At 41.9% G+C, this 21803-nt stretch overlaps 1 long non-coding RNA gene across 1 annotated transcript; it reads left to right on the plus strand.

Annotated features, from left to right (window-relative positions):
* The first annotated feature begins 1744 nt into the window (after positions 1-1744).
* LOC148686318 (uncharacterized) lies at positions 1745-17427 on the plus strand. Its single transcript, XR_015949094.1, has 3 exons — positions 1745-1918; positions 15681-15719; positions 17293-17427. It is a non-coding gene; the product is annotated as an uncharacterized LOC148686318 (long non-coding RNA).
* Positions 17428-21803: the final 4376 nt, after the last annotated feature.

The raw sequence follows: 21803 nt of genomic DNA on the forward strand, positions 1-21803 counted from the left end.
GGCTCGTACCATGCTGTTTTTGATGTAATTATTAGTATTTTAAAAATAGATTTTATGTATGCAAATAGTTTTAATTGCATCAATGTTTAAGTGTATTTTAATGATTTATTTTTTTTAGTGGGTCTTGTTTTTGTCTGTAAACTGCCTTGTATCAGGGAAAAGGTGGGGTATAAATCAACAACAGCAACAACAGTAACAACAGTGCTATTTTTCTAGGAAAGGAGGTGTCAGAATAATGGCAATGGTACCCACCTGAGAGGTGCCAGAACTGAGTTCCAGTGAATTCTGAAAAAAGCCCTGAATATTTATTATTATTATTATTATTATTATTATTATTATTATGCGACTCAGTATACAGCAGTTTCATCTTTCTCTTCATAAATATTGAGTAAGCGAGGTTGATGGCACAAACCCTGTGTGCAGGTTTGTGAGTTACACAGAATTCTTCATCAGTCAGAACAGAAATAATCTTAGCAATAATCAGATTGCGAAAACCAATTCTAGATTTGTTTTGTCTCTTGTCCATTTCATAGCACAAACATTCTGCTAAAAGCACTCATTTGTCAGAATGCATTTTTCTAATCCAGAAGCTCAACACATTAACACCACACAAAGATACACTATATTCAGTCTGGCAAACTTTACCAGACAAGCTGGAATGCAATCTGGAAACATTTACTGGGTTTTCAAATGGAAATGCCAACCACTGTATTTCATTCAGGAGGGGAAGACTTTAAACCTTCTATGTTTGTAAAATGTGCATGTCATAATGTACACGGAAACAAATTAAGATCCTTGCAATAAAATAAGCTGATGTTAGTATTGGGCTCCTTTGGGAGGTAGGGTGGGATATTGGGATATAAATTTAACAAATAATATTTGTGAGGGGAAAGAGCAGTTATTAAAGCGATTTGGTATTCGAGTCATTGTCTTTAAAAAAATCAAAGAGAAGTAAAGATGGTGGTGCTTTTGCTGCTTAATTTATATTAAAATTTTCTATCCAAGCTGATGTTGGCATCAGTCCCAATGCTCATGGAGCACATATGCTGCAAGTTATGCAGGCCCAGTGAACCACGGTGCAACCTGTGTCAGGTTTGTTTCTTGTGAACGAAGTCTCATCCATTAGCACAAGTGGGGCACTTCCCTACCAAGCTCAATCTGCCCTCAGCCAGCCCCCACCTGCCTGCCTCCTTACTTACAACCAGTCCAGGGCATGGAACTAGCGGTCAGCTTCCTCCTCTTTTAGTCTCAGTGTTGCCTTTGTAGAACTCAGCAGGGAGAAAGAAGTGGACAAAGTCAGAATTAGTTGGCTCCCATTTTTCATTTGCTCTGTCTCCACCTACTGTTTGACCTTCCTGCCTTTTGTTCTACCAGTCTGAATGGGCACCAGCCTCCACCATCTGAGTGAATCTTGAATGGAACACCAGAGTGAGCCCATAGCGGCTTAGTCAGAAAACTGGTTTACCACTCGAAAACCAGATTCCAGTGTGAAAACAGCAATAGTCCCCAAAATAAGTGGCTGGGCTTGAATGAACTGGCCCTCACTTTATCCATTGGCTTTGGTACAACACTTGGAGAATAATAATAATAATAATAATAATAATAATAATAATAATAATAATAATAATAATACTCCTATTTAGCATTTATACAACACTTTGGAATGTTCTAAGTGTTTTGTATACATTCTTATCACAACTTTGTAAGGTAGGTCAGGATTCTTATCCCTGTATTGCAGATGGCAACTTCAAGAGAGGTAGCTGTGTTAATCTGCAGCAGCGTGAGTGACAGAGAAGCCTGAGACACTGTAAAGACTCACACATTTATTATTGTGGCCTAAGTGGACTGGAATACCCTTCATCATCAGATGTACCCTCATCCTGCTCCGCTCCAGTCAATATGAAAAATGATGCCAGGGGTAAGTCTTCATAACTCATTATCAATTGCTTACTTTTATTATAGCCATAAAGAATTACAGGGGCCCTCTGTCTAGGGTGACACCCATGAATTACAGTGTTTTAAACCAAGCTGTGCAGTAACTTATTTGAATAATAATGGTAGTCTCCTTTATACAACAGATATGTAGAGATTTTAGGTCCTGTGTTGACAAACAGATGTGGGTTGAGTCCTACTGCATTTTACTCGGATTAAAACCATTGTAATTATGGGCCTAATTTAGTCATGGCCGTTAATTTCAGTGGGTCTTCTTTGAGTTAGACTAACATTGGATACAATCCTATGTTGTTTATCTCCCTTCCTTACGTTGCCCTGGCATGTGACTTGCTGCCACTTTTACAGTGCATCTTTTCTTGCTCATATAGCTGTAGACTTTTGAAGAAGGGATAGCAGGTGGTCTGCCATCTCCCAAAGTGGGCTGCCATTCCCACTAGAGTTTCTTGTCTCTGGTTTATCAACTGGGGGACCAGCTGACACACTTCAGGGGGATCAATGTAGCCCTACAGCCTCCAATTGTTTGCTTGTTTATTAAATTTATACACCACTCTTCATTCAAAGATCACAGGGTGGTGTACAGTATAAAAGCACAAAATGCATGGCATAACACCAAGAATACTAACCCTGCCTCCTTTGCCTATAGTGTTTATTATTAATTCAGTCCTGAACAACTCAGAATCTTACCTTTTAGAACAGGGCCAACTTCAGTTCTGTAGGATCTACTGCTGTGTGTGTGTGTGTGTGTGTGTGTGTGCGCGCGCGCGCACGCGCTCTTTACTATAACTCTGAGACCTACCGATTGGATTATGGTGTAAAAGACTTATTTATGAATTCTGAGCCCACTTTAAATGCCTGGCCGAATAGGTCATCAGCTCATGCCAAAAGATATTTAGCATTGGCCAAGAGGGAGAAAGCTATTCTACAACCAGGTACCATTGCCATGAAAACAGTCTGGTAGGTTGTAGATCCTCTGAACTCATTAAGGGATGGCATTACCAAGAAGGCCAAGACTAGACTGAAATTTGTTTTTTCCTAGACAATGTGGTTGGAACAGTACAAAATACACAAAAGGAGCATGCTCCCTGCTCAGTCTAAATAAGATAGCAGCCCAGAACGGCATACTCACAGGGTATGTCTATGCCCAAGGTAAATAATTGTAGAACAGTTCAGTCTGATGAATTGTACTGGTGCCTACAAAAGCCCAAGCCATGACAAATTTGTTAGAACATAGTCCATTGACTTACTTAAGTTCTATTGATGCCAAGGGTAGAAAACAGTTCTGTTCATTGGTTTCAATTGTATATTTAACCATGTGATTAAAGCTACAGTATAATCCTATGCACACTTACTTAGGAGCAAGTTCTGATGAATTTAATGTGACTAATTTCAGAGTAAACATTCATACACTGGTGTTGCATGTTGCTTTCAAGGAAATCAGTGGGATGAGAGGTGCTTAATTTCAGTAGTATTGTGCCTTGTCACACATTAAGATGCCATTTTTGAGGTAAATGAGCACCTTATATTTTCTGTGTTATCTTAATCTGGGAGACTATGGAGCACATGTAATGCCGGGGGTGGGGGGAGAGAGAGAATCAGGAAGCTGACAGAGGAAAGAGGCAAAGATGCGTCACATGTTTTGAATGTACTTGTGTGTGAATTCTGTCTTGCCTGCTAAGGGTTAGGGTTAGGGACAAAAGCAGAAATCTGTACTCTGCATGCTAGCATCCTCTTGTTATTGGATATGGGGTTAGATATTATTTCTTGGTTTCTAGTCTTTCATTATACTGTAATCTACATTTTCATCATGGAAAGAGGTCTGAGAACTTGTGGGTGAGAAGATGGAGTCAGTAAACCCTTGTTCCAAGGCTTTTGAAGTCTGTAGGATTATATGACTATCTCCGTTCATTTCAGTGGTTGGTGAAACAGATTTTTCAGAGGCTGAAAAAATCTTCCTGCTTTTCTGATCTCTGATTAGAACGGATTGTGCAGATATTTATTTACTTCATGTTTCCATTCCCAGTTCACCATCAGACCCCAAAAAATGTCTGAAATGTGAGGTCTCCGATAGCAGACTAGGCTCTACTTATTCCACACTGAATTTGCTCTTGGAAACAGCAGTTTGAAGGGTACTGAGTGATCATAAAGAACGCCACCATGCTGCACATTCCATGCCTACGCAGGAACTGCAGAATTACATTCTCTTAAGTAATGTCCAGGCGTTGGAATCTGTTAATGCCTGCAGATTGCACTATTTGCTTCCAACCTTTAAAAAGTTTTGTTACAATGTAGGCATTGCTTGTTATTATAATTGATCTAGCCCTTAATAGATTGTTTACAGTATCTCTAATGCATCTTCATAACAATCCTTTAAAGTACCAGCAGGTGGATAGTGTAATGGCTTAGGTAGCCACTGCCTGCTGAAGCTAAGTAGGGTCGAGCCTGGTTAAACAATCCTTTAAAGCAGCTTATTAATATTCTCTCTAACAGAAAGAGAACCAAGGCACTGAGAGTACCATTTGCCCTATAAACACCAGAGTGTTTATAGCTATGGCTGCTATAGCACTTCATCCGTAATCATTGTATGACTAAGCTGTTCATATTTTAGTTCATAGCTATTAAAAACTTCTGCTAGGATGCTTCCATATTTAGAATCTTCGACACTGCTGAAACATTGCTTTTCCGGACTTAACTGGAAGCAGAATCAACACAGCAGTTAATATAGTGTTCTGTTATCCAACAATGTTCAACCCCATGGCCGAGATTATTTTTACAATGTTTACGCGTTATAATGGTTATGCAGTCCACAAAGCCCTCTCTAACTTTAAATAGAACTTGTGTCCTTGCCATTTTACCTCTAATTGCTTCCTGTTTGGTGTGGTCACAGTGTTACTGATGTATTTGCCCTTTGAATAGTTAGTTCCTGTTCCCTTCAGGCTCCCATACACAGACCACCCTTCTGAAGAAAGTGAAGAATTCATATACCCAGAACCCATATGTGTGCACACAGTGCTCCATGGCCATGTCACTGACACAGTCAGCTTTGAACTTACCGGCACTTGCATACTGTAGGATATATTCTTCCTTTCATATTCTGGATGAGGATGAATGCTAGTACAGAATTTAGAAGTCTACCTGAATTGAGTTTTTTGTTTGTTTTAAAGGAAAAGCAAATTCCCTGTCCCCATGAGAAAAGAATAGAGTCACACACAGTCTGAAGTTCTGGTTTTAAGTGTAGAACTCAAACATGATTTTCTTGGGATGCAGAGTAGTGTCGCTTTCACATCTGGCCCAATGGTTGGGATCCCTCTATACCTAGCACTGGATATAAGAGTGGCAACCAGTTCAATTTACTACCAGAAATGTCAGGAAAGACTGCTTGGGGACTGATGCCCCTTGCTTAATGCTGCTACCAATTTGTCTGCAGTCCTCTGCCCATACCTCCCTCCTTCTTCAAGTGCCTCATTCTACTCCCCCATGGCAAAAAGTTCCACATTCTTTAAAAACCAGAGCAGAATAAATTATGTAAAATATGATAAGCTTGGAAGCAGCCTGTTTCATTCCTTCAAGAGTTTGGGGTTTTTTGGGGTTGGTTTTTTGTTTTTAATTAAAGAGCACTGAATACCAGACAGACATCTTGAGCTATGAGAAAAGCACACGTCTGGTTATAAAAGTTGGACAGAGAGAGCTACCTCCCACTTCTACATGGGGACAGCAATCTGATATTCATACTATGTTGGGATCAGTAATATGCCACTGCTACACCGACTGGCAAAACAGCTTCCATATCTGATGCTTACTCAGCCCAGGAGGGAAGGAGAAAAATACACAACTGGGGGGGGGGATGACCCAGCAAACTGAAAAGAGGGCCAGCCCTACCATTTGGTAGGGGGCTGCCTCAGGTGGCAAGTGATGAAGTGGTGAGAGGACAGTGATGGCAGCCTAACCATCTGCTCCTTCTGAGTTCTCCTGGCTGTTTCCATGTATGGCTGGACAGAGCTGTGTGTGCTACAGCTACTGCATCACCTAACTGACTGCCCTCGGGTGGTGGAAGATACCAGACCAGTTGACTTCTGTATCTAAAAAGGGGGTTGGTACCATGTTGTCCTTTGCCTCATGCAGCAAAATATCTAGGGTCAACCATGCCCTGGAAACTGCCAGTTCCCACCCAGCAGGGACACATACTTCACACATGGAGGGAGCCAATGACAGGGACATACACACCCAGCACATATCCCTACATTACCACAGACACAACACATGCAGAAATGCCACCCGGCTCCGTCAGTCCCAGTAGCACAACCAGCAATGACCCTGCTATGGCTAGTCCTTACATATGCCTTATAGGTAGGTGTTAGAATTCCTAGCTTTTCAAGCACTTTTTCAGAGCTCAAGGCACAAAGAGGAGAAGAGAGCTCATACAATGCCACACCTGCAGAGCTCCCTGAGCAGGAGACCAGCACAAAGCACACACAGCCCTCCTGGGAGAAGGGTTCAAGATCTACCCAAGGAGGAAGCAGTTTTGCCTAGCAGCCCAGGGCAAGGGCAGACCCAAACTGGAAATGTCTCACTGAATAAGCCATGGGGTTAGGAAGCAGGAGGGTGCGTTTTGCCTCAAGTGGCAAACGGGATGCATAGGCCCTGAGTAAGAGTGAAACACCAATGGTAGCTTGGAATTACTGTGGCCTATTCAGATGGAGTGGAGGGAAAATGAAGAAGGAAAAGATGAAAGATGAATACACTCTAGAAACCATAATCTCAGGGTTCCTCCCTTCCCCTTTTATTGGCAAACTGTGGCACAGCCTGGACTTGGCTGAAGAGCTGTTGCTGCAGAGAGAAGTCATTATGAGTTTAATAAGAATTCTTCAAATGTTTCAAACCCCAGTGTTAATCTAGCACATCAAGGCTGAGAACTGCATAGCTCGAAACTGAACATGAAATCCCAGTAAGCAATTCCAGTCCTCTGAGAGCAGCTGAATCAACACATTAGCAATGAATCATCAATTCTACCTCTGATTTTCTCCCTTATTAATGAAAACATCCATGTCTTTCCAAGTTTACATAATCTGGGGTCACGTGGTTACTGCTGCGAAACAAAAAAAAACTCTTCTAAGACCTCATTAGAAGAAGACAAATGTATGAATAGACTATTTTTGTCCATTTCATTCCCTGGTCAGCAGCTGCTTTTGCTGGAAGGCCACTTTGGCCGGGATAGTGGCAGGCTAGATCTTCAACTCCCTTTCTCCCAAATATCCTCCTGCCAAGTTCTAGCACTCCAATGTTCACCTCTCCACCCATTTTTTTATCTTTTGGTTGGCAACAAAGGGTGGGGACTGCATTTTGCCCACGGGCCTCCAGCTGCTAACCACTCACTATACAGCAATGCTGATCATTATGGAGTCATTATTATGAGTTAAAAACACAGTATGAAATCTGTGTTTCTTTCAGTATTCATCTGAAAATTAATGTCGGGTTTATGCCCATTTAGTGCCTCCAGCATTGAGAATAAGGGGATGTTAAAGCACAGCTGTTATGCTCCTGTGGAACAATGGGAGTTCCTTCTCCCTTTGTACTATGTAGACACCAGACTTGAACCAACATTGGTAGCTGGTAATAGATGAGGAAGGGCTATTGGTGAAGGGTCATAGCTCAGTGGTAGAGCATCTGCTTTGCATGCAGAAAATCCCAGGTTTAATTTCCTCATCTCTAGGTAGGGCTGGGTATGTCTTCAGTTTGGAGCTGCTGTCCAGTAGGTGATGCTGGAGAGATGGACCAATGGTCTGAGGAAACTTCCAATGTTCCTAAGATTGGCTGAAGCAGTTGCAAGAGAAGCCTATTAATGGTATTTTCCGAATTATAGCTGCTTCTCAAAGGTTGACTGAATCATGACATTTACTAGAATGAATAATAAACAGCTTTATGGTCTTCCCAATATCATATCTAAGGGATAACTGCTGGGGAAAAATATGTTGTCTTAAATACACACACACACACACACACACTGGGGCTCTTAACTGTTAGAGAAGCAAGGTGCATAGTGTCCAAATAAAATGATATTTTTAAACAGTTATAAAATAATTTTATAATTTATATGATGGGGTGGGAAAAACAGCCCTATGTTTCAGTGACTACAATAAAAATGAATATGATGACACACATGACATACATGTACAATGCAAGAGAACTTTTAGGACTCTGAAAAGCTATTGGTAGATAACCATGGAATGAGCTCTCAAACATGCTACCTTGAAATTATGATCTCTTGGTGACCTGGTAGTAAGCATGTGCCATTTTAAACTACTGCATTGTTCATGTTACACATAACCTGCCCAGGTAATACAATGTAGGAAGCTAAAGCCCTACTATTGTGTATGTGTCTTTCCTCCTCCTGGCACTGAAAATAGCATCATAAGGCATTTCAGATTGTCTGTTCTACTGGAGTCTGGAGCACGAACCTGTCAGCAAAATTTATTGGAAACTCCATCACATGGAACTCATGGAATTTCCTGTTCCTCTCATGAGTTTTGCTCTCCCGGATATAAAAACATTGTACTTAAGGTAAAATGGCTTTGGTCAACATAAGTGCTACAGGTAAATTCTACTTCCACACACTCTGGGGAAAAATACAGCCTCTTGCAACAGTGTAACAGATATAAAAATAAAAAGGCCAAGCAATGCACTTTTAGAAGCTGACTCAGTAATTTACTAGCCATTATGGAACATCAAAGAAAAGTTAAATCATAACTGTTGGTGGCAACAGATAAAGGAGCCCCAGTCTGATTGAGAAGGAGAAACCAGACTGGGGAGATGCAGAAAGGTCTACCTTGGCATTCCTCAGAAGCTAATCAACAATGGTGGAGAAGTTTCCCTGAAAGACAACTTGCCCACCATCCTATCCACAGTTGCAGGGAAGTCTAAATGTGTTCAAGAGTACACATGCTCATTTTACTATAGCTAGAGGCCACACAGCAGACTGGTGTCCTTTATAAACAGAAAATACAACTGAGAACACACAACCCCCCACAAAAAAACTAGACATGTAGGGATTCTCAGTAGACAATTCAGTGTGCAAAGTTTGCACTCAAAGCAAAGCACTTGAATAGCGCTTGTCTGTGCACAGGACCTATTTCCAACTTTAAATGTATGGTATGACTGTGGCCTTAGGCTGCATCAACAAAAGCGTAGTGTCCAGATCACAAGAAGTCATAGTTCCACTGTATTCTGAGCTGGTCAGGCTGCATTTGGAGCAATGTGTCCAGTACTACCGGTAGGTGCTGCATTTTAAGGAGGACATTGGCAAGCTGGAGAATGTCCAGAGGACGGTAACCAGGATGGTGAAGGGCATGGAAACCAAATCGTATGAAGAGTGGTTGAAAGATATGTTTAGCCTAGGGAGATTAAGCAGAGACACGATAGTTGGCGTGAAATATCTAAATGGCTGTCACACAGAAGATGGAGCAGACTTGTTCTCTGTTCCTTCAGAGGACAGAACTAAAACTAATAGGCTATATCCACTGTTAGTCATACTCAAAGTAGACCCACTGAAAATAATGGACATAACTAATTTAGAGCCTACTTTGAGTAGAACTTGCACAAAAACCTTATGAGTGAATGTTGCAGGGAAGCATACTTTGGCTAAACATTAGGAGAAACTTCCTAATGGCATGAGTTGTTCAGTGGTAGAGCGAGCTGCTTCAGGAAGTGTTAGGCCCTGCTTTGCTGGAGATATTTAAAAAGAATTGGGACAACCATTGTCCCACATTGACCTCCAAGATCTCTTTCAGCTCTACGATTTGATGAACCCAGTCAATTTGAAGCTAAAAGGATGCATTCTGTTGCCATTCCTACAAGTATGTCTCTGCAAATGGAATTGCAAGTGTATTATCCAAAACAATTCAACAACAGAAAGGTAGCGCTGCAAAGCACAATGGTTCCAGAGAATGGCCTGAAGGCACAGGATTTAGCAACCTTGCTATATCTGGTTAGTGTTTGAACAGAGGCCATGTGGGAACCTTATGTAGGCCACTTTCCATTCTCTCATGGAGACACAGATACAAATGAAATGAATAAATAAATCATGGATGTCCTAGATTCCAGAACACCTCTGCTTTGTGACCCTTTTATGAACACACACCACATTTCTGGAATGTTCCTTTGGCAATGTTAACATGCAACCATTATGACCAATAGCAACACATGTTCCTAATACAGTAGCTCAGACAAGTGTAATTGCAAATTTAATAGATAAGACAATGTGAATGACTATGTGACTTGTAATCATGAAACTTATCTAACCTTCACATCGCTCTTTAGATTGTGCACAGAGAGGAATAAAAGTTCCAATGCTTTCTGAAATAAAAGGTACAAGAGGTGCTAGATAAGAAAAAAAAATGTTAAAAAAAAACCAGAATCCCAGTATCAGGGGATAGCGGAAAGTACTTCTTTAACCATGTATTTGGTGGTATTTTACAGCTCAGCAATCCAAATTCACGTAAAGTGAATATTCCTGACCAACGTAGATATATTACTGGATGCCATGAATCACTGTTTACTGGACCTTCTCATGGAATATGATACATTTCTTGACTCATTTTTAATTCCCTCGCCAGTATAAGTCATAAAGGAATATGAAACTATAGGTCACAGGTACCCCAAATTGAGTTCAGGGAGGACTATTTTCTGTTTTTAGGGACAATAATGAATTCTTTATTTCACCACCCCCCTCCCTCATGCACGTGCTCCTGTGAGAAATTACCCTTCAAGTATTCAGCTGAGTTTGGTGAAGGTGCAGAGGGGAAATCAAGTGGCTCTGTCCTACCTGACTTCTGCACATCAAGTGAAGGTTTGAAGGGGATCCTAAACATATTGAATCCTTCTTCCTTGCTGAAGGCCAAGGGAAACAGAGCCAGTGGGCATCAGCATGTTTGGGGAAGGTGTGGGGCCAATGGACATACTCCCCTTCTGTGCAGTCACTAAACATGTAGAGGCTAGTTTCTGAAAAGTCTTTTTTGTTGTCTTGCAGTGTCATGGCACAATATTGTTATGGGTTTGGGGGGGCACGTTTCCCTAAATTTCTGAGCGCCAGATCCTCCCCATAATTCCTGTATTTAGTAAAAGTTAGAATTAATATAGGTTCGATTAAACATTGCCAAGCACAGAAACTCTCTGGATTTAATTATGCTAACAAGCTAAGCCAGCTTGGCAGAGCTAGCTGGATGGGCCATTAGAATAATAGAATTGTAGAGTTGGAAGGGACCCTGAGGATCTTCTGGTCCAATCCCCTGCAATGCAGAAATATGCAGCTGTCCCATATGGGGATCAAATGGCTGGCCTGTTATGTATTCAGTGGCCTGTGTTTGCCTGAGCTTGAGTCTGGACTAAGGATTCTGAGCTCCTGTGTTCTGATTTGATACATGTTGTCCAATCACAGAACAATTCCGGATTTGGGTCTCTGCCATTGGCCCTTGAACTCTGAGTCATGATTCGCAGTTTGGAAGTTTAGACAGCCAATCACGTTGGGAGTGGGAGTGGCCCGGGCTTTCAGAAATGTATATAAGCAGTTGCTTTGCCTCTTTTTCCCAGCTAAGTAGTTCAATAAAGGTTTTTGCTGTTATCACTGTGTCTTGCCTCGTGGGAACCCACTTACACTTTATGGCCCACCAAGGAAGCCATCAGAGGGCAAGACTGCCAGGCAAAGGGGAGTGGAGTGGAACTCCTCCTTTGCTGGGTGCTAGTGGGCAGAGACAAAGGCTAAGATTAGGATTCCAACTCTGAGCGCCATAGGCAGGAAGAAAGTCCTTGGAATTGGTTAGCAGCAAGAAGGAGGAGAGGCAGAACTCCATGAGAGCTGGGGATGACAGGCTGGAACAAAGAGGCACACAGGGTCTTTTGAGTCCAATGTTGTCCTTAAGGGGGAAGCCAGACATCATAGGATGTGATGGCTCTGCAGTTCCTCCATCTAGGTGCAGGTTGTGTATATATGTGTAAATAAAACCATATATCATAAAGACACCACAGTTTCTGCTGTGCCCAATTTTTGAAGGAAACCCGAACCCTCAGTAAGCACTTGGAACGCCTAGAATCTCACATCGCTCAAAGGTGGGTGGCATATAACAATATTGTTGTGCTCTGCGAGCAGTGAGTACTTCTCTTGGAATAGTGCAAGGTTACAAGGGTGCAGTGCTTTCCTCGGGTGACAGGAGGCTAATAGGTGTTTTGTAATATCTGCAAGTATTTACTGATATACAGGTTGAGCATAGGTGGAGACACAGTTTAAATATTCCAACAACCCAAAGTAGTTTTGTTTTGTTTAATTCCGGTTTAGGATTATTGGATTAAATATTCTTAGCAACCACTTTTAATAAGTGAGAGGAAGTGTGGGATCATGGCTAAGTGTGTACACAGTGAGATCCTCTTAGCCATGAACTTGTTAGGTGGCTTTAGGCAAATCCAGTAGGATTCTCCCTTCCACTGCTGTCACCAACAGCCATTCCACCCAGCTGAAAGCAGGGACTGTCTTATTTTTATTGAGCTTATGTAAATCACCCTGAAAGCCTTTTCACCTAGGATAAAAATTCCTTAAATAAATGAATATATTACTGCCTCCACTCCTGCCAGACCCGCAGTCTGGCAATCAGTTATTATTGTGTTTGTTTATTTATTACATTTGCATCTCATGTTCCTTCAGTCAAACTTAAGGTGGCATGCATGGGGTTACCAGGCCGTCTCCTATCCTGTCACTGTTTTGTTCATCTTTACTTTCAGGCCAGAGTCTTACCTGGCTTCCCTTATGAGGATGTTGTAAGAATTACCAAGGCAAATGCATATAAAGAACTTTGGACATTTGAATTCTGCTTGCATTTATTATCACCATCACTGAACTCTTTCAACAGATGAGATTCATCATATGCAGAAAGCCGTATAATTTGGTTGTGATGAGTACCTATCATGCTTTGTACATTTGCTTGTGGATTGTTTAGTTGTGTCTTATCTTAGATGCATGAACATAGCCAGAGAGCACTAGCATCCATCACTAGGACTCAACATGGATGGAGGAGGGAATTTTACCAGCTCCACTCAGCAGATTAGCAGTTTGTAGGTGATGAAAGCCAATTATCACATAGCGCTTGATGCAAGAACTTTCACACATTCACATTATAAAGAAATAGCCATTATCATATAGATATTATAATGTGTATAACTACTCTGAAGGGTTCATCTTTTTAAAAAGCTGATGCAAGAACAGGTGGATTAAATTAAATAAACTAAATGCAATCTAATTAGCCACCAGACTCACAAAACAACACAAAAATTAGGATGCTGTCATTGGACATGAGATATTATGTGAACCCAAGCAGATTTGTTTACCCAGTCTAGACAAGATCACAAAGAAGTACTTCATTGACATAATACAATGGTAAGAAGTTTGGGTAGAATCACTGATGCCAAAAAGAAGAGGCATTAACAAAAAAAAATGAACAAAGAGTAATGGCACTAAGTGCCGCTGAACATCAAATGGACTGGGGCAGGGAAATAATGAATGAAGATTACAGAAAGGAACAGACAGCTGTACTGGGTGTGATAGTCTCAGCACTTCAGAATGCAGCCAGCCCACTTTTTATATAGAGAAGCAAAGCTTTCTTGAATCCTTAAGGTTGCCTGTCTTAGAATTAAGTATTAGAATGTCAGGTCCAGCAGATTAACATACCGACTGCAACAAGATGGAAGTGAGTCAGTCTTCAAGTATTTCTGCACCTAAGCAAACAGATTTTACCCAAGAAAGAAAAATATTTTTCACTTCCATTATAAATGGCAGGGATGTGGTGGCTGAGGAAGCCAGGAATCTGTCATAAGCCAGGAATCTGTCATTGAAATGGGACTAGGGTTACTATGCACACTTTTATCTTGGAGCTAGTCCCAGTGAGCTCAGTAGGACTCACTTCCTAAACATGCATAGGATTGCTCTATATGAAGTGCAAACAGGGCATCCTTCACCAGCCTGGTGCTCTCTAGGTGTTTTGGACTACAACTCCCACCAGGCCTGAGCAGCACATGCTGACTGGGGCTGATGGGAGTTGTATTTCAAAATATATGGATAGCACCAGGTTGGAGAAGGCTGAAATAGGGTGGGAAACATGGGACCAGACCCAAGTGGTATTTGAGGTCATGCATATTCGGCAGCTGTCCATCACTTTTGTACAGACATAAGGTGCATCACATGTAGTCTGGAAAAACAATTGAGTAAGGCTCATTGTACCCACATATATTTAAAAGAAACACAAATCCTGAAACATTCCAGGGACATCATAAACTCAAGAGTTCCATTGAACTCACCAATAATCCTTGGCTGTTACATTTATCCTGATGCAGTTACAGCAAACAACATTTTCAAGAACTTCAGAACTCAAGATGCTCAGCATTGCTGAGTCTAAACAAACAGCTTTGGTTAACATTCTCTTTCTCTCGTCTGGGCTATTTTGCTTCAGAGACGTCACTGTTAATAGCTTAACAGCAAACCACATTTAAGGGAATGCCTGGCATTAACAGTTCCAGGCCCCAAACGAGATGTTTTGTGGTCAATTAAGCAATGCATATTATATCATATAGAGGCATGACTAATACTTGAGGATTAGTGCAAATCCCTTTCACTCACGCGCTTCCTGCTAAAATATGTATTCCTGCCCTACCATACCACTAAGATGGGCATCAGCAAAGATAGGCAGTCTAGGCTGCAAACAACCCTCTGCATACTTACTGAGGAGCAAGTCCAATTGAATTCAGTATGAGTTACTTCCAGGTAAGGGTTGGCCTTTTAGAGACATCAGATGGTTACAGCGGAGATAAGCTTCTTAAGAACACAAGAGGAAAACCCTTTCCAGGCAATCAGCTTAGAGTACAATAAATGCACAGACACTACTCATTTATTGCATGGGATTAAGACATAATGATACTGAGCATTAGTATAGTACTGTTGAGTATTGAAAATGTTTCACATCCTACCTTAACAATCTTTTAAACGGGCCAGTAAAATAAATCCATATTTTTTATCTTCATATTGCATCTGGTCCAAATGCAGCATCCAGAATGGCTTTTAGTGTTTGCTTCCCAGAACATACCACACCGACTTCGTTTGTATTGGCTTCTGATTCATTTAAGGGCAAAATCCCAAGTGCTGCTGGCTATTACTGCTAAACCCCTAAATGGCTTGAGACCAGGTTATCTGAAGGGCCCCCTACTCCCACAGGAACCCAACGGTGCATTTAATTCAACACCTGTGGCTCCATCTTTGAAGGTGCATTTGGTGAGGACACCAAAGAGAACCTTCTTGATAATGCAACAGATTGCGGAACTTCCTCCTGAAAGATATTTGGTTGCCCCCCCCTCCCTCTTGAGTTTGACGCCAGTTGTTGGGAATCACAGCTGGGGAGAGCACTGTTGTGCTCAGGTTCCACTTGCAGGTTTTCCACAGGCATCTGTTTGGCCACAGTGAGAAGAGACTGCTGGACAGCAGGCATGTTGAGCCTGATGCAGCAGACTTTTCTGATGTTCTTAGGAGGGTTGCAAAGGCTTAAAAAAAAGAAATCTGCTGCACCTTTAATATGTTTTAATCTCTTGTTTTAACAAAGTATCTTTAAACTGACCCAGCCTTGTGCCTCATTCTATCTGCTGTTTTAATTATTTAATTATTCCAGTTTTTATCTCATTGTTTTTATTGTGTGTTTGTGTTTTAGACGCCACCTTGGGAGCTTTTTTGAGAATCAAAATGCAAGGTAGGCATTTTCTAAAATAATTTTTTCTCTCTCCCAGGAGCACTGTGGTCACATGCACAGCGTTCTTCAAAGCCAGAACTGGATTTGGTGTTTAGAAGGGTTCGTTTTGAGCCTCTAGTTTTAACATTGGTAAAGAGCTTTTCTTAACCTGGCATCACTATTTAGGCTGTCAGTGCGTCTGCACCTGGGGTTCTGCTTTAGGATAGACAGAGAAAGAGTGTGTGTGTGTGTGTGTCCATGTCAACTCTTGGACACAGTACTCAGACACTCTGCTTGAGGAAACCTAGTTACAGGTAGGGAGCCGTGTTGGTCTGCCGTAGTCCAAACAAAATAAAAAAAAAACCTTCCAGTAGCACCTTAGAGACCAACTAAGTTTGTCATTGGTATGAGCTTTCGTGTGCATGCACACTTCTTCAGATAAGAAAGCTCATAACAGTGACAAACTTAGTTGGTCTCTAAGGTGCTACTGGAAGGATTTTTTAAAAAATTTTTGAGGAAACATGAAAGTCTTATTCAAGAAATCAGCACACAGTCTCAGCATTACCTCAGAGTACAGGATTAATCTATGACAGACCTGCCTAAGAAGTAGCTGAGATGTTGTCCCAGCACCTGACACACCTCTCTCACTCCACCTTTAAAGAACAGGGTGGGGCCATTCATCTGCATGGTTCTTATCCCCACTGAGTACACTGTGCTCCCAAGTGTGTACTATGGGAATATGCATGGCTGATTCTGTCTGCATTGGTGCAGGCAGTGGCACCTCCTTGGCAAGAGGACCTGAGTCCAACCCTCGGCCTCTCCTTCTGTCTCTAATTTGGCTGGCCTTGCCAGCTAACCAGCTTCCTCCCTGGCTACCATGGAAACTTTGCTCTCAGAGGTTTGAGTAGAGACTGACTCAGGTGGCTCCTCCTCCCTCTTCTGTGCTGCCCAGCAACAGTGAGGTGGAACCCTCTCCCAAGTCACCACTCGAACTTTCCTGCTTCCAACCTCTGCCTTCTCCTCTTCTTCCTCCTCTGACAAACCCTACTATCCCCCCTCCTCTGTCCCAGTTGATGCCACAGGAACCAAGACAGACAGATAGATGTGGGGATTTAATTTGTGTATTTTATATTGTATTTTTATGTTGTGAACTGCCCTGAGATATATGGATGAAGGGTGGTATACAAATTTAAATATAACAAACAAACAAACAAAAATGTGCAAATGGGTAACTGAGATATTGTTAAATGGGTCATTGGCAACAGGTTTCTTGTGGGATTTTCACTGGAAAGGGTAAAGCAGGATTAAATCAGGGAAATAATGCCGGCTGGCATTTTCATGCTGACAACGTCATGCAGATGGTGCAAAAAACTTACATGCATGAGCAACACTGATCCCACCAGAACACCCATCTAGACATACTCAGAAACTGAGTGTGCATGTTAGGGTACCAACTGGACAGTGCCTGTATGAACTCACAAACGATGTCTCCCCATCCACCATATGGCTATGGAATACGGAACTCTCTGACTGGGAACTGCAGTGTGTGTTGTTTCAAAAATATCCATGCTGAGGTTTGTTTGTTTTTTAATAGCACACAAAACTAATCAAGTTCAGCTGAGCTTTGGAGCTGCCTCTCCAGAACCAGATTTGTTGTTGGCGATACAAAGTGACTGAAATGACCTGCTTGCGCTCCATCCATCAAACACCTGGACAGGGAGTTTTCCACACAGTGATCAAAGTGTGGTTTGCTGTGTTGATATACCGTATTGGCGAACCTATATGGGGCTGAGCACTGGGGAGTGATAGACAAGGAGGGTTTGCTGACTACAGACAGGCACATCTGTTTTAGGCTGACTTTCCAGATGAAGGCCGTCAATAATCAGAGCATACACGATCAGAACTGAAAAGGTTCAGATGATTTGTGCTCTTTGCTCAGTGTCTCTGCCACATGCAGTACTACCTAGTTTGGCAGGAGCCTCCTCTATAAATAAACATACACACACCTTTCTGTAAATGGCACACCCTTCTAATTTGCAAATCACCTTCCAAGTCACCTGGAGGCTTCCTGCCAGCCCAGTCTCTTAAACAAAGCACCAATACCTTTATTGTGCCATATGTCATGGTTTGTGACACTGTGGTCTGTCAGAAATCAGAGCACTGCATCCTAGGCAAAGATAACAAAGACAAAGTTGGGGGGGGGGGTAACAGAGATGTGCAAGCAAAAAGACATGTGTGATGAGGAAAAGAACAGAGCTGCCAACTTTTTAACTAGCCATGGTAGCATCTAGATTTGCAGATATCCTGGTATTTTCTTGCATTCTGAATTGGCCTTTTACAGTAGCAGCCAACTGGTTAAAAAGTTCACTGCGTTTTCTGCCCCTCCCCCTTCACTGCAAAAGGGTTTGCAGAACTTAAAGCACCTGATATCATTTGTAATGTCAGGTGACTGACCACTGGGCAGCCCCACCCACCCATCAAATTTGGGCTGTGAGGCAGATCCTGATAAGGTAAAAAATTGAGGTAAAATGTAGACCCCGAGCTCCATTCAGTGCCCCTGCTGGGCTGCCTGCCAGTAGAGTGCACCCACAGTTCCAGTGGACTGCTTTACCAAGGCCTCCAAAACGTATCCCTGGGCTTGATATAAAGGAGTATTTGCAGGCTGAAAAACTGAGGGAGCAGCAAGGAAGCTTAATCTCCTTCATGAGTTATTTTCCTGTTTCCAGTTGCCTCCAAGCTGCTTTCTTCTCCATAGGTCTCCAGATATTTATTTATAAGGGTACATTCACAGATTTAATCCAGTCAAGGTGATGCAGGGGGAGAAACTGAGGACAAATTTGGATGGAAAATCAGCCAGTGGGGCACCAACATGCCCTCCAACATGTTGAGTCCCAAAATTGGGATGTGTGTCTTCCTGTCCATGTTCCTGCGTAAATCATGTGACCAGCTAGAGATAGAATCATAGAATCATAGAGTTGGAAGAGACCACAAGGGCCATCCAGTCCAACCCCCTGCCAAGCAGGAAACACCATCAAAGCATTCCTGACAGATGGCTGTCAAGCCTCTGCTTAAAGACCTCCAAAGAAGGAGACTCCACCACACTCCTTGGCAGCAAATTCCACTGCCGAACAGCTCTTACTGTCAGGAAGTTCTTCCTAATGTTTAGGTGGAATCTTCTTTCTTGTAGTTTGAATCCATTGCTCCGTGTCCGCTTCTCTGGAGCAGCAGAAAACAACCTTTCTCCCTCCTCTATATGACATCCTTTTATATATTTGAACATGGTTATCATATCACCCCTTAACCTTCTCTTCTCCAGGCTAAACATACCCAGCTCCCTAAGCCGTTCCTCATAAGGCATCGTTTCCAGGCCTTTGACCATTTTGGTTGCCCTCTTCTGGACACGTTCCAGCTTATCAGTATCCTTCTTGAACTGTGGTGCCCAGAACTGGACACAGTACTCCAGGTGAGGTCTGACCAGAGCAGAATACAGTGGTACTATTACTTCCCTTGATCTAGATGTGATCTAGCCCTAAATACAGTGGTACCTTGCTTTACAGCCATAATCCGTTCTGGAGGTCCATTTGTAAACCAAAATAGGTTGTAACCCAAGGCACACTTTCGCCAATGGGGCCTCCAAAAAAAAAATCGTAATCCAAAAAAATGGGTTGTAATAAAAAAAAAAGTTGCAAACTGGGACACACACCTCTGGGTTTGACGTGTTTGTTATCCAAAATGTATGCATACCAAGACGCATGCAAACCGAGGTACCACTGTATGAGCTTTTTTCACGGCTGTGCTCTCGCAGCATCCCAAAATGTGTGTTTTCGGGTGCTGCATGAGTTCATCGCTCTCCAAAAAGTGCTTTCTTCAAGGCAAGATCTCAGCGTAAAATCACAGCATCCCAAATGGCTGCCATGCTCTTGCAGGGAAAAAAAAAGGATGTCCTGGTTTTTCCAGGACACTTTCGGGATATGCACCAATGCCATTCCTCCACTCAAAGAAAGACACAAAAACACCTGTTGGGGCTTTGTTGCATTGATTTGCATGTAATGTGTAGTTCGTCCTTGATCCTCAGGCAACAGGGTGCTACTACATTTTTATGCTGTTAACTGCCCCTGTGATCTTTGAATTAAGGGTGGTATAGAAATTTAATATGTAAATTAAATGAATAAATACCACCGACAAAGTTCCAGCACTTAAGGCCCATCCATAGGGGCTTCCACCTTCCATTGGGGATTATTCAGTTATTTTATAAAGTCTATTTATGCTGTGGTTACATGGTTATGAAGGCCATGAAATGATTTGCCAGTTGGACTTAGGCAGCAATTTGTATGAGAAACTTGCAGTGGTGTGAAGGCAGCCATGGTTGATGGTTCACGATGGGTACCAACAAGCTAGGGAAATTCAAGCATCTTTCAAGGCCATCTCTCAGTCATCCCTTGAGTATGAGGTAAGTTTCATGTTCTTATTAATTTCATCAGAATATGATTGGTACTGGCTATCATAGTGTTAGGCAACCAATCACGGTCCTCACCTCCTAGCAGAAATGGTGGGAAAATTGACAACTTTTCACCTTCTGTAAGGATAACAAACATTTGCTCTCGCCTAGATTCCCTGAGACAGTCCAGATGGAATTGTAGATGATGGAGGTCGTGTCCCTATGGAGGGTACCTCCTGCTTCATACAGTAAACTTTGGAATCTACCCATTAATATGCCTTAATTTAAAATAAATAAGCAGATAGCCAAATTTGGTTCACACAGGCTCTGTGTTTGTGCAGCGTTTACAGCGTCAGGCTTCAGACAGCAGAAACTTCAGCCCTGGCCTTGGCTCAGCCTCCGCTCATATGAGGAATGTGAGACCTGATTGTGAAATCTGAGCTCAGCACTGAGAACCGCATTAGGTACCTTTCCTGTATCCTCTGTGAACACCCATATATATAACAAACAAAGCACATGTAAAACGATTCTTCACCGGCCCACATCCACACCCAGCTGACTACAGCATTTCCTAATTAGGTTATACTCAATCTTTATAATGGCCTGTTAGTAATAGATGTGGTACTAGAGGGTAATGATAATCTCCGTTGATATTATTCACTTCCCAGGAATGTAGGGCAGAAGCTGCTCTGCTGGCTTCAACGGAGAACAATGGGAGAGAAGCGAACCAATAAAGCAGCTATGTCATCTTCTCTGGGCTGTGCAAATCCATGTTTGCTCTGTGATGTCTGACAAGCAGGATGATGATGATAATAATAATAACAATAATAGTTTTTAAAACCACCCTTCGCTGTGATGCCGCAAGAATTTGGGAAGCTCTTAAAAAAGTTCACCGACTCAGGCAATGAAGATCTGGAATTGCCTGCTGTATTAAGAGAGTTGGAAGTCATGAATGGCTCCCTCTTACATTTTTTACAATGAAAGCAAAAATGAGCTAATATAAATAATTGTGGGCTAAACCCCAAGAATATTTTTATTCCAAATTAAAGACAGCAAAGAGCCCCATTATTCATTCCAGATACCGAGTGCTTTCAATTTACCCATGAAATCAGTTGATACTGAAAGTTCCTCTCAACACCTTGTAGAACTGGGGCCCCAGCATATTAAAGATGAGTGCATTGTGCTTTTAAAACTTAACCAAAGGTCTGTTTACTGTTTGTAAATTTCTCCTGTGAGCCATCCAATATAAGAGGGGCTTGTAATGGCGTTCCTAATCCTAGCTTGCGTCTCAGTAAAAGGATCTGTTCCCTTATGCAGAGTTGGGGAAGGAATCAACAACCTTGCGTCAAACATTCCTTGAAGACGTACAAAAATAGTACATCTTATGCAGGCTGGATTAAGACTTAAGAGGCCCTAAGCACTTAAAAGATTTTGTTACCCCATATATCATATCTAATTCAAAATTTAAACACTAATAAAACATTAACATTATTAATAAAACATTAATAAAATTCTATTTTTTTGAAATGAAATGAAACCTAGGCACAGTAAAATGGAAAATGCTATTTGTTTTTGCATACTTCCACTATATTAATATCTGAAACATTTCCTCCTACTTTTTCTAATTGCAAAGTACTTGATCAGATCCTCAAAACTAACCTTCTGTA

This window comes from Zootoca vivipara, chromosome 3, assembly GCF_965207765.1.
Source record: "Zootoca vivipara chromosome 3, rZooViv2.hap1.1, whole genome shotgun sequence".
Taxonomy (NCBI): Eukaryota; Metazoa; Chordata; class Lepidosauria; order Squamata; family Lacertidae; genus Zootoca; species Zootoca vivipara.